Genomic DNA, 13,423 nt, shown 5'->3' with positions numbered 1-13,423 from the left:
TTTTTTTATTTCGCTGTGCTGGGTCTTAGTTGCAGCATGCGGGATCTTCCATCTTCCTTGCAGCATGCAGGCTCTTTTAGTTCCAGCATGCAAACTCTTAGTTGCGGCATGTGGTATCTATTTCCCTGACCAGGGACGGAAGCCGGGCCCCTGCGTTGGGAGTGCGGAGTTTTACCACTGGACCACCAGGGAAGTCCTAACTATCTTTATTTTTGTTTGTGTGGTCGGAATGCTTAAGATCCACTCTCTTAGCAGGCATGGAGCGACTGGCAGGCCTGGCTGCTGCAACGAATGGCTTGGCTGCCGCCGCCTTCTCCAGCTCCGCCACAGGGGTCACAGTGGCCGCGGTGCTGTCCTCGAGTTTCCAGCGTGAGGAGGTGGCCGGTGGAGAGAGGCATCATGTTTGAGGCAGAGACCCTGAGGCAGCCTCGCAAGTGGCCTCGTTCATTGCTCTTAACAATGCCATCACCCTGTGGCAGTTCCTCCTTCAGCTCCTAAAGGAGCCTCAGAACGATCACATGATCTGCTGGACCTCTAATGACGGGGAGTTCAAGCATTTGCAGGCAGAAGAGGTGGCTCGTCTCTGAGGGATTCAAAATAACAAGCCTAACATGAATTATGACAAACACAGCTGACCCCTCAGATACTATTATATGAAGAATATCATTGAAAACGTGAGGGGTCAGAAGTTTGTGTACAAGTTTATCTCGCACCCAGAGATTTTGAATACGGTTCCTATGCCAGCGGGGAGGCTTGAGGGAGACTGAAGCTTTACGCATCAGTGAAGTCAGCAGCGAGAGCTCCATAGATGAAGAGAATGGAGGGAAAAAGAAGCCACCGCAGCCTGGTGCCAAGACCCCTAGCTGCAGTGACTACAGACACTCTGGCTTATATTCTCCATTTACCCTCAGATCTTTGAACTCCTCCAATAGGAAGCTTTTCAAATCTATAAAGGTTGAGAATCCAGCTGAGAAATTGGCAGAGAAAAAAATCCCCTCAGGAGCCAACACCATCTGTTACCAAATTTGTAACACCTTCTAAAAAGCCACCAGTTGAACTTCTCGCTGCCACCAGTTCAACTGACCCAAGTATTTCTCCGTCTTCCAAAGAAACTGCCCAAGCGCTGGAGACTTTGTCTTCCCCCAAACTGCCTTCGCTAGAAGCACCAACTTCTGCATCCAGTGCAACTGCCACTTTTACCACCACACCTCCTATTTCGTCCATTTGCCCTTTTCAGGAACCTCCTAGAACACCTTCACTACCGCTGAGTTCCAACCCAGAGATGGACCCAGACATGGACGCAGACATGGAGCCTCAAGATCAGGATTCAGCTTTGCCAGAAAAAGACAAAACAAGTAATTCATCAAGGTCCAAGAAACCCAAAGGGTTAGAGCTAGCACCAACCATCATGATCACAGGCAGTGATCCAAGCCCACTGATTATTATGCTAGGATTATTTTCACAGACACCCTTCTTGACTCTGAGTGCCTTGGTCTCCAGTATCCACTTTTGGAGTACTCTCAGCCCTGTTGTTCCCCTAAGTCCAGCCAGATTGCAAGGTACTAACACACTTTTCCAGTTTCCTTCTGTGCTGAACAGTCATGGGCTCTTCACTCTGTCTAGCCTGTATGGACCTTCCACCCCTGGCCCATTTTCCACAGATCTACAGAAAACAACCTATGCACTTGTGGAACGGGAGAAACAACGAATAAACAGAGAGACATTGAACATGAATATATTTAAAGTGTGCGATTAATACTTCCACAATGATGATAATAGTCTATTGTGATTTCTGCCATTCCCCATTAAAATGCATTTTTTAGGGTTCCCTTAAAAAAAAAGATCCACTCTTCATAAATTTCAATTATACAATACAGTATAAGTGTATCAGATCATCATGTTTTAATCTTTAAATGCAGTTTTATTAGTTAGTTATACTTCAATAAACCTGAGGGGAGGCAGGAAGACTTTTAAGGTATTTTCCAATTCTCAGTACAACTTACTGTTTTTCTTCTATCAGTGGAAATAGGAATACAATTGCCTTGAATGCTGACATTTCGAGGTTTTCTAGGCACACAGGGAACACTGATCTAAAATAAATTTCCTTCCAGTGTAAAATGTACAGCTGAAAAGTTAATGCACACACCTCACAGCTTGTGGTTTGACTGAGATTCGTCCTGGTACCCAGCTAGGACTGAGTGATTCAGACCTCCTACCAAAGCCAAGTGCTCTGGGATTCTTTAGCTTAAGTACCTAATGAGTGGGGATGGGGAGGGATGGGTGGAAGGCTCAGCGCTGTCAAGGCGCAAAGATGAAACTGGAGCCAGCCTCTTTATTACAAACGGTGAGTTCACATCTAAGTGTCTGCCTTTCTTAACAAGAAGAACAGTTCCATGCCAGGGAATTCCAGGCCAGGGAAAAGTTCTGTTACAAACCTTAAGTGCCAGGCGGGGACAGATTCAATCCCAGCGGCGCTAAGTGATTCTGCTGAGTCAGGCTTTCTCTCGCAGGTTGTCACTCAGGTACTTGGGGGCGGGGTATTGGGAATCTGTCCAAACGGGAGGCCGCTGGGGCAGGTGGGTGGGGCGATGCTCCGCACAGGCGTGGATGTCCTTTTTTTCTCCAATTGCACCTAGACAGAACTTTTCCCTGGCCTGGGATTGCCTGTGATAAGAGGATGGCCCAGGCCAGTCCTGCCTGGAAGAAGAGGGTCTTATGTCCTCCAGGGATCAAGGGCTTGGTGTAAGGCTGTGTGGCCAGGCATGGAACCGACCTGCAGAATAGCTCTTAGTAGGGCTGGCAAGAACTCATGAAATTTCCAGAGCGCTCCCCGCCTTCCCAAAGTCAGTTTCCCCTCTCCGATTCACATCATCTATCAACTATTCTTCTCCCGTGGTGTATTTTAAACACACCCAGTATTTTAATTGTTTATCCTATTTGCGCAGAGTCGTGGATTGCACTGGGGAGGGGGGCGGTCTGTGGATGTTTTACACGAGGGGAAAGCCGAGAATAACCACTTGGAAGTAGGTGTATGAAATCCCTTCTCCTCCCAATTTTTTTTTCTTGGAAGAGACATCCTATGGGAAATCATTTTGTGGAGGTTTTTTTTTTTTCAAACTTTTCTGGACGAGCTAACCTGTGACCACTGCCCATCTCTGGGTTAGTGCCCTTCAGAAGATTTACTCACTTATTTAAATTTCTTTTTTCAATAGTGTAAAATGTACTTAATTAATAGAGCTTGAAAGACCGTATAAAATATTTTCAAAGAGGCAAGAAGGGTAAATTTCAGGGGGAAAAAAAAATCCAGTGTTACATTCCAGTATTTAAGAATTTTTATTTCACAGGCTTCCGTGGTGGCACAGTGGTTAAGAATCCATCTGCCAATGCAGGGGACATGGGTTCAAGTCCTGGTCCAGGAAAATCCCACATGCCGCGGGGCAACGAAGCCCGTGCACCATGACTACTGAGCCTGTGCTCTAGAGCCCACGAGCACAACTACTGAGCCCTCGTGCCACAACTACTGAAGCCTGCACACCTAGAGCCTGGGCTCTGCAGCAAGAGAAGCCACCAAAATAAGAAGGCTGCGCACTGCAACGAAGAGTAGCCCCCACTCGCCGCAACTAGAGAAAGCCCGCGCGCAGCCACGAAGACCCAACGCAGCCAAAATAAATAAATAATAAATAAATAAATAAATATTGAGAAATGTCCTTTTGGGGGGCTTGTGGATACAGAAGCTTTTTTCAGTTTTCCATTCTATTAAACACTTGGAATAAATTTTAATGCATGGCAAGGTTGTCAAAGACTACACTTTTATGTAAATTATGATTTTCCTGTTTGCTTTTTGTCTTTCCTTCTGACTGGTATTTGTTGAATAGAATTTGAATTAAGAAGAGAGACTTGCGATAGGACAAGAAAAATCTAGAGTTGGAGATACCTTGCCTGTGAGTAACGTTAGGGCCTAGATTTTCCAGAATCAATCCTCTTTGTGGTTCCTTGTTAGAATTTACCAACAGCTCATCTGTGTGTGATTTTAAAGCAGATGCAGAGAAGGCATTCTTCCGATTTTGGAGCCACCACACTGGGAGACAGACAGATACATAGAAGCTTCAAGGACACCATCTTCCAGCTTATTTTCCAGATTCAGTGCCCTTGTAGTCAAGAGCATCCCCCAAACCACCATCAACTTTTTGATTTTCATTTTCATAGAAGTGATTTTCCCCTGGTGTCCCACATGAAGATCCATGAGAGTCTGATTTTTTTCTGGAAGGCTTCATGTCTCCACCGAGAAAGTATTTCAGAGTTTTACGATTGGGAGTATTTTCTGATTCCACTGTTCTCTAGATTATACCTTTATAATGTCTAATTTGTGTGGGAAGCACTTGATGCTGTTCACAGTGCTAGTGAGTATGTTTTCCTGATTCACCATGATATTTACAATAGTGCAGCCAAAAAGAATTACATGGGAGTTTGATATTTGACTTTTAATTGGATTTACATACCTAGTCACCCTTCCTGGCCCACAATGGATAAACAAGTTAGGAAGGTTTACTCATGTTCCTTTTTCTGTGCCAGTGTGTAAGAGGGTCAAACCTTTAAAACCTGTAGGCTCTACTCCTATACACCTTAAAGCGGCAACACATTAACTTTTGACAAGCCAGCTTAACCCACTTAACCTTGCCCTACTCTCCTTCAAAAGTATTTTTGTGGAATAATACTACTTCTATTAACTTAATGCATGTGTCAACAACAGTCTTAACATATGATCATATTTATTTTAGGTTGGGTGTTAATCCTGTCTTCAAAGGGCAATGATAAAATGGAAGATAACCCATGGAAAATACCTTTTAGGTATTGGACAGGTATTCAGCATAGGAAATTTTTAGAAGATGAGGATAAGAAATTCAAAGGTAGAAATCCCAGTATGATGTATTTAGGCACATTGGTCACAAAAGAAAAACTCTGAAACCAGCTCCATGGGCACTAGCAGTAGAATCAATAATTGAAAGTGGTATAGTCTTAGAAAGGAAAAATAGAAAAAAAAAACCCGAATAGATGGTTTTTCTTCCAGTATGTAAACAGCTCTGAGTGATTATTCTCATCCTCACAACTGGGAAAAAACTGAACAACGAGAAGAGCAATATCTCTTCTTAGATCCATGACAGATTGGAGATTACACGTGTTAACTGAAAGAAAAACATATGATGTGAGATCTGTGACTTTGTTTTATTTATGGACTTACTGAGGACTGTAGCAGGAGACAGCTTCTCAGGTAGCTTTGAGGAACTGCTCCAAACAGTAAGTTTGAAGTTCCATATACCAGTGATTTAGAGAAGGGGTATGTGCACTCAAGCACACATTTTTGTAATAGAAGGTTACTTTTAGTCATGAGGAAGAGATATCTTCATTGATGATTTTAGCGCTTTTCTAAGTATAGGAAAATGCAAAATTGGGGTTCATAAAGTTTTTACTGACAATATCTAACTATCTAAAGTCCTGTTTTTCCACTTTTCCCAGAGCACAGGGTGCCTCATTCCTGATCTCATCCCTGAATTCATTTCATAGTGTGTGGGAAGTCAGCAACTGTATCAACTAATGGCTTACTTTTTGTAGAACTGGGTGGTGTTTGACATTATTTTTATTTATTTACTTGAAGTTTATTTTACTGAAGTATAGTTGATATATAGTATTATGTAAGTTACAGGTGTACAACATAGTGATTCACAATTTTATAGTCATAAAATACTGAATATATTCCCTATGTTGGACAATATATGCTTGTAGCTTATTTATCTTATACATAATAGTTTGTACCTCTTAATTCCCTACCCCTGTCTTGCCTCTCCCCCTTACCCTGTCCCTACAAGTATGCACTAGTTTGCTTTCTGTATCTATGAGTCTTTGTCTTTTTTGTTATATCCTCTTGGTTTTTTTTTTATTTTTTAGATTCCACATATAAGTGATATCATACAGTATTTGTCTTTCTCTGTGTGACTTATTTCACTTAGCTTAATACCCTCTAAGTCCATCTATGTTGTTTCAAATCACAAAATACATTCTTTTTTATGGCTGAGTAGTATTTCATTGCATATATATACCCCATCTTCTTTGTCCATTCTCCTGTTAATGGACACTTAGGTTGCTTCCATATCTTGGCAGTTGTAAATAATGCTGCTGTGAACATTGGGGTGCATGTATGTTTTTGAATTAGTGTTTCCAGTTTTTTCTGGATATACATACCCAGGAGTGGAATTGCTGGGTCATATGGCAGTTCTATTCTTAGTTTTCTGAGAACTCTCCATACTGTTTTTCAGAGTGCCTGCAACACTTTACATTTCCACCAACAGTGTAGGAGGGTTCACTTTCTTCACTTCCTCACCAACACTTGTTATTTGTTTTCTTTTTGGTGATAACCATCCTGACAGATGTGAGGTGACATCTAATTGTGGTTTTAATTTGCATTTCTCTGATGATTAATGACATTGAGCAACTTCTCATGTGCCTGTTCGCCATCTGAATGCCCTCTTTGGAAAAATGTCTATTCAGGTCTTTTGTCTAGTTTTAAATCGATTGTCCAGTCGTGTGAACTTTTTACGTGTTTTGGATATTATTAACGCCTTATCAGTCACACGATTTGGAAATATTTTCTCCTATTCAGTAGGTGTTCTTTGTGTTTTGTCCATGGTTTCCTTTGCTGTGTCACAGCTTTTAAGTTTAATTTGGTTCAATTTGTTTATTTTTGCTTTTATTTCCTTTGATTTCAAAGACATATCCAAAAAAATATTGCTATGATTTAGGTGCAAGTCTGCCTGTCTTTTCCTCTAGAAGATTTCTGGTTTCTTGTCTTATATTTATTTATTTTTATAATTAATTAATTAATTTTATTCTTGGCTGCTTTTGGGTCTTCGTTGCTGCATGCCAGCTTTCTCTAGTCGTGGTAAGTGGGGGCTACTCTTCGTTGTAGTGCACAGGCTTTTCATTGCAGTGGCTTCTTTTGTGGAGCATGGGCTCTAGGCACACGGGATTCAGTAGTTGTGACATACGGGCTCAGTAGTTGTGGCTGGCGGGATCTAGAGCGCAGGCTCAGTAGTGTAGTTGCTCCATGGCATGTGGGATCTTCCGGGACCAGGGCTTGATCCCGTGGCCCCTGCATTGGTGGGCAGATTCTTAACCACTATGCAACCAGGGAAGCACTATATTTAGATCTTTAATCCAGTTTATTTTTGTACATGGTGTTAGAGAATGTTCTAATTTCATTGTTTTACATGTAGCTGTCCAGTTTTCCCGGCACCACTTATTGAAGGGAGTTTCTTTTCTCCATTGTATATTCTTGTTCCTTTTTGTAGATTAACTGACCATAATTGGGTGGATTTTTTTTCTGGACTCTTATTCTCTTCCATTGATCTTTGTGGATGTTTTGGTGCCAATGCTATAATGTTTGATTACAGTACATTTGTAGTTTGGTCTGAAGTCATGAAGCATGATTCCTCCAGCTCTGCTCTTGTTTCTCAAGATTGTTTCAGCTATTCAGAGTTTCCAAACAAATTTTAGAATTATTTGTTCCTGTTCTGTGATAAATGTCATTGATATTTTGAAACGAATTGCATTGAATCTGTAGATTGCCTTGTGTGTTATGGTCATTTTAACAGTATTAATTCTTCCAGTCCATGAACACAGTATATCTCAACATCTGTTTGTGTTGTCTTCAGTTTCTTTCATCAGTGTCTTACAGTTTTCCAAGTACAGGTCTTCTTACCTACAACATAGGTTTATTCCTAGGTATTTTATTCTTTTTCATGGGATGGTAAATTGGATTGTTTCCTACATTTCTCTTTCTGATAGTTTGTTTTTACTGTATAGAAATGCAACAGATTTCTGTGTATTATTTTTTTATACTGCAACTTTACTGAATTCATTGTTGAGCTCTGGTAGTGTTTAGGTGGCATTTTAGATTTGGTATGTATAGTATCATGTCATCTGAAAGCAGCAACATTTTTACTTCTTCCTTTTCTGTTTGGATTCTTTTTATTTCTTTTTTGTGTCTGATTGCTGTGGCTACAACTCCCAATGCTATTTTGAATAAATGTGATGAGAGTGGGCATCCTTGTATTTTTCCTGGTCTTAGAGGATATGCTTTCAGCTTTTCACCATTGAGTATATTAGCTGTGAGTTTGTCATGTATGGTCTGTATTATGTTGATGTACGTTCCCTGTGCACACCCATTTTGAAAAGTTTTTATCATAGACTGATGTTGAATGTTTTCAAAATCTTTTCCTACATCTATTGAGATGATCATGTGGTTTTTATTCTTCAATCTGTTAATCAGGGGAGCTCTAACCCAGATCTTCTCCACCTCAGTTACAGGAGGAATTGTCAGTTTAATTACACACCCCAGCAATAGAATCTGCATCACAAAAGAATGACCCATTATAGGCCACATAGAAAAAGAATGCACATTATATCTCCTACAATAAATCGACCCCTTCAACTACTCACCCAGTGAGCAACTGTCATCACCCTGAACTCTTGTTTTTCTCCAATGGAGTTTCCATTAAAATAACCCTTCCCAACTTCCTTCTTTTTCTCAGTGAAATAATGTTCCTCTGCTTTGTTTGTTGGTCTTGACTATGGCTTCTGTTGTAGCTTGCTTGCAACTCAGGAGCTGCAGTCCTTTTCTATTTCCCCATAAACCCATTTTTACTGGTAAAATAAATGACCATTTTATTTTTAAGGTCAATAACGGGGTGTGCCACCTTATTCAGCAGGTCGTAATCTGCATATCCTTAATTCAGTATTGGAATCTGTCCAACCAGGAGGCCTCTCAGGCAGGTGGGTGGGGCGACCCTCAGACCAGCTTAGAAGTCCTTTCTCCCACCACACATAAGGTAGCACGCTGTGTAAGCTTCCCAGGCTCTGGAGACCCTCACATATACGCACTAGTCATTGGAGTCGTTAGAAGGGACTCTGACCCAGGAAACCTCGAAATGGTGAGTGTGGTGCCCTGGGGTGCCGAGACGCAGAGAGGGGCTGGTCGGAACTGGACATCTTTCGAACTGGCCTCTTCATGGTCACCGTTGGAATCAGTGGATACTTGTGGGTTTGGGGTACCGCTCGGACCTCAGTCCCCTCCAGCTGTGGGAAGGGGGTTGGCCCCCAAAGCCAGGACCCCGGGCGTCCTGTCCCGTTACTTCTCATAGGAATTTCCACCCTGGAGCCTCTCCCCGCAGCTCTGCACCCGTAGCCCCTCTTCTTCCCTACATTGTGCCAGGCGAGTGTAGGTTCAATCCCAGCGCCTAAGCGTGGTTTTGCCGGGTCAGGCTTCCTCTCGCAGGTTGTCACTCAGGACAAGGGGGCGGGGTATTGCGATCTGTCCAACCCGGAGTCCCCTGAGGCAGGTTGGTGGGGCGTTGCTCCGCACCCACGTGAATGTCCTTTTTTTCTCCCAAGGCCTGGCAGAGGTCGAACGCTGTGTATGGTTCACTTGCTCTGGAGACTGTCACATATCATCTGTCGCCCTGTGATCTGTGCTGGTCATGGAGTCGTTAGTAGGGACTCAGACCCAGGAAACATTAATGATGAGAATCCAGAATAATCTGACTGAACTTCAAAATTGGGACAAATATCACTTTACAGCTCTTTACCATATCATTGTAATAATAATATCACCCTCCCCCTGCACCACAGACTGTCAGAATAGAGGCACGAATTGCATCCTGGGAAATCTCCACCCATTTCCATGAATCAGGAAGACAAAAGACTCCTGCCTCATATAAGCACCTTCACCCATTTCTTTTTTTTTTTTTTGATGTGGACCATTTTTAAAGTCTTTATTGAATTTGTTACAGTATTGCTTCTGTTTTATGTTTTGGTTTTTGGCTGTGAGGCATGTGGGATCTCAGCTCCTGGATCAGGGACTGAACCCACATCCCCTATCTTGGAGGTGAAGTCTTAACCACTGGCCTGCCAGGGAAGTCACCACCCACTTCTATAAAAAGCTTGTCCTCACTTGTAATCAGAGAGAAGGTGTCTTTAGAGCATTAGCTCCCCCTTCTCTTTCTCTGGCCATTGAATAAAAGCCTGTCTTGCTTGCACCAAACTCAGTTTCCTTATTGGCAGCTCAAACCTGAGCAGGAAAGAACTCCCTGACCCAGTGAGGGTTCGGGGGCAGGGGGGTGTTGGTTCAGCTAGGGGCCCAGGAGGGGAGTCTCCAGTCTAATGCAGTAACAAATCTTCTTTAAAATTTTTGGAGAACTTAGTGTTGAAGCCACTTACACAAAAGTAGAGCCTAGATTTATTTTATGGGTGTTTTTTTGTTTACCAACTCAACCACTTCACTCTATAGTTCTATTCTGATTTTGCTTTTTGTCTTGAGTTAGTCTCAGTTGCTTGTTTCTCCTGAGGAATTTATGCATTTCTTCTAAGTTATCTTATATTTTGGCATACAGTTGTTCATTGAATTCCTTTATAATCCTTTTTATTTCTGTAATGTCCATAGTCATATCCCTCATTCTTTGTGATTCTATGAATGTGAATATACCCTCTTTCTCTCTAGATCTATCTAGCTAAAGATTTGTCAATTTGTAAGAACTTGTAAGAAGACAGGGTAAGGGGGTCCCTAGAGGAAGAGAACCAGGCATGACTTTCTTGACAGACAAGAAGCCATTTCTGGCCTAAGCCATTTTGTGATCTAAGCTTGGCCGGAATGCTTGCCCTTGAATAGATCTCAGTAATTAACCAAAATAAGGGAATGTAAGAACAAAAGAAAAGGATCAAGTAACCATAGGTCAGGGATAAAACAGCGTCCTAGTTCCTCAAGGGTACACATAAAAATCTGATACATGTCTTTGAGTTCTGCAGGACCTAAGGCCCCCAAGTGAAGGATGGAATGATGGTGTTGACCCTCCTGACTTCAGTCAACTAAAGCTTGGACTCTGTGAACCTTTGCCCAAATTCCTGGCTGAATTCTCTTCTCAAGCCCCTTCAGAATATGCATGTACCCATAGCTTAGAAGTTCTCCAGTTTTGCTGTTCTGAGTGACACTGCTTTGGGAAAGATCCCTGTGTTCTCCTTACTTGCTGCAAATAAATCCTTTCCTCTCCACACCTTTGGCTTGGATGTGTCTTTTGCCTAACACCCACCAAGAGGCAAACCCAGCTTTTGGGTAACAAACTCACTTTTGGTTTCATTGGTTTTCTCTACAGTTTTACTATTCCCTGTTTCACTCATTTCTACTTTAATTTGTATTAATTCCTTTTCTCCTTGTGTTTAAGACCTCATCTTTACAGTCTCTTGAAGTACATACAGGGTACTGATTTGAGGTCTTCCTTCTCTGCTAGTAGAGATATTAATGGCTATAATAATTTTTTCAAGGTTCTGTTTTAGATACAAGCCATAAAGTTCGACCATGTTGGAATGATGTAATGTCCCTCAATATGCCTAATGATACCTTTTGTATTCAAGTCCATTTTGCCTAATATTTGTATAATCTCTCCAGTCTTCATGTTGGTGTTGTTCACAGATATATCTATCACAGGCTTTTATTTTCAATTTGTTGGTGTCTTTGAATCAAAAGTGTGCTTCCTCTACATAGCACATATTTAGATCATGGTTTCTTTGTTTAATCTGAGATGACAATCTCTTCCTCCTGTTTGGGCTATGTAAACCACTCACATTTAGTATTAATACATAGTGGCAATTATACCTGCCATTTTACTTTCTGTATCCTACAATTCTCATGTTGTTTTTAGTTCTTAAGGCCTTCTTTTACATTAAGTGAATATTTTCAAGTTTCCACTTTCTTTTTTTTTTTGCGATACGCGGGCCTCTCACTGCTGTGGCCTCTCCCGCTGCGGAGCACAGGCTCCGGACGCGCAGGCTCAGCGGCTATGGCTCACGGGCCCAGCCGCTCCGCGGCATGTGGGATCCTCCCGGACCGGGGCACGAACCCGTGTCCCTTGCATCAGCAGGCGGACTCTCAACCACTGCACCACCAGGAAAGCCCATCCACTTTCATTTTTAAATGACATCTCCATTATATATTTAAAATTTTTTTAGAGGTTGCTCATTTAACATATATGTATTAATTTTAAAAATGAGACTCAGATTTATGCTAGCATAATTCCAGTGATATATGGAAACATTACTCATATAAAGTTCTATTCCTTTTTGCCATTTTTATTACTGTTATGCAGATTATATCAACTTATGATATAACCCGGAAATATTTTCTCACACTTATGTACAATCTGTGGTCATCTCCTTAGCCTAGTACAGTTACTCCCACCTTTGTGCTTTTTAATGGCAAACATACTACATAAATATTACACTGCTATATATAATGGCCTAGTAACACATTACATACATAGGATTTTACACAGTACTTTTGACATCTGCTAAAAGAGAAAATATGTATTGATTCTGCCTTTTCTGGCTACAGAATTACCTGTACAGGTGTTTTTGTTTCTTTATGTTGATATGAATTATCTTCTGGAGTCCCCTGCTATCAGCCTGAAGAACTCCAGTAATTCCCGTGAGGCAATTGGCTATCAATATATTCTTTCACTTTTTGTTGATCTGAGAGAGTCCTTATTTTGCCATCTTTTTTCAGAAGGTAGTTTTGAATATAGGATTGTTGGTTGACAGCCTTTTTTCCTAGCGCACTTTGAATGTTTCCCTCTGCCTTCTGGCTTCCCTGTTTTCTGCTGAGACATCACCTGGCAATTTTACTGCAGTCTCCTTGTAAGAGTTGGGTCACTTTTCTATTGCTCTTTATTCTCACTGTATGGTTTACCTTCCTGTTTGTTTACATGTCTCATATTTTTGATATAAACTAGATAGTTTAGGAAATATAATGTAGCAACTTTGGGAACTGGACCCATTCCTTCTGGAGATTTTTATTGTTATGTGCTTATTTGTTCAGTGAGTGCCTGCATTATTACTTTATTTTTTCAATATTTATTTATTTGGTTGTGCTGGCTCTTAGTTGTGGCAGGCGGGCTCCTTAGTTGCAGCTCATGGGATCCTTAGTTGTGGCATGCGAACTCTTAGTTGCAGCATGCACATGGGATCTAGTTCCCTGACCAGGGATTGGACTCAGGCCCCTTGAATTGGAAGTGCAGAGTCCCAACCATTGTGCCACCAGGGAAATCTCAAGTGCTTGCATTAGTTTAATAAAACCTGTTCCCCCTATAGTGAGAAGCCAGAGCTGGTGTACTGAATTAAGAATATGTAGATGAGTGACTTCCCTGGTGGCGCAGTGGATAAAGACTCCATGCTCCCAATGCAGGGGGCCCAGGTTCGATCCCTGGTCAGGGAACTATATCCCACATGCATGCCACAACTAAGGAGTCTGCGAGCCGCAACTAAGGAGCCCGCCTGCCGCAACTAAGACCTGGCACAACCAAATAAATAAATATATTTTAAAAAA

The 13,423-nt window shown here is 41.7% G+C and overlaps 2 pseudogenes; one reads left to right on the top strand and one right to left on the bottom strand.

Annotated features, from left to right (window-relative positions):
* Positions 1-13,423, bottom strand: part of LOC137222342 (zinc finger protein 709-like) — a 55,184-nt pseudogene that overhangs the window by 27,712 nt on the left and 14,049 nt on the right.
* Positions 258-1,756, top strand: LOC137220592 (ETS domain-containing protein Elk-4 pseudogene; annotated as a pseudogene).

The sequence above is a fragment of the Pseudorca crassidens genome, chromosome 3 (genome assembly GCF_039906515.1).
Source record: "Pseudorca crassidens isolate mPseCra1 chromosome 3, mPseCra1.hap1, whole genome shotgun sequence".
NCBI lineage: Eukaryota > Metazoa > Chordata > Mammalia > Artiodactyla > Delphinidae > Pseudorca > Pseudorca crassidens.
The sequence above is the reverse complement of the archived record's forward strand: the minus strand, read 5'-3'. Positions and strand labels throughout refer to the sequence as shown.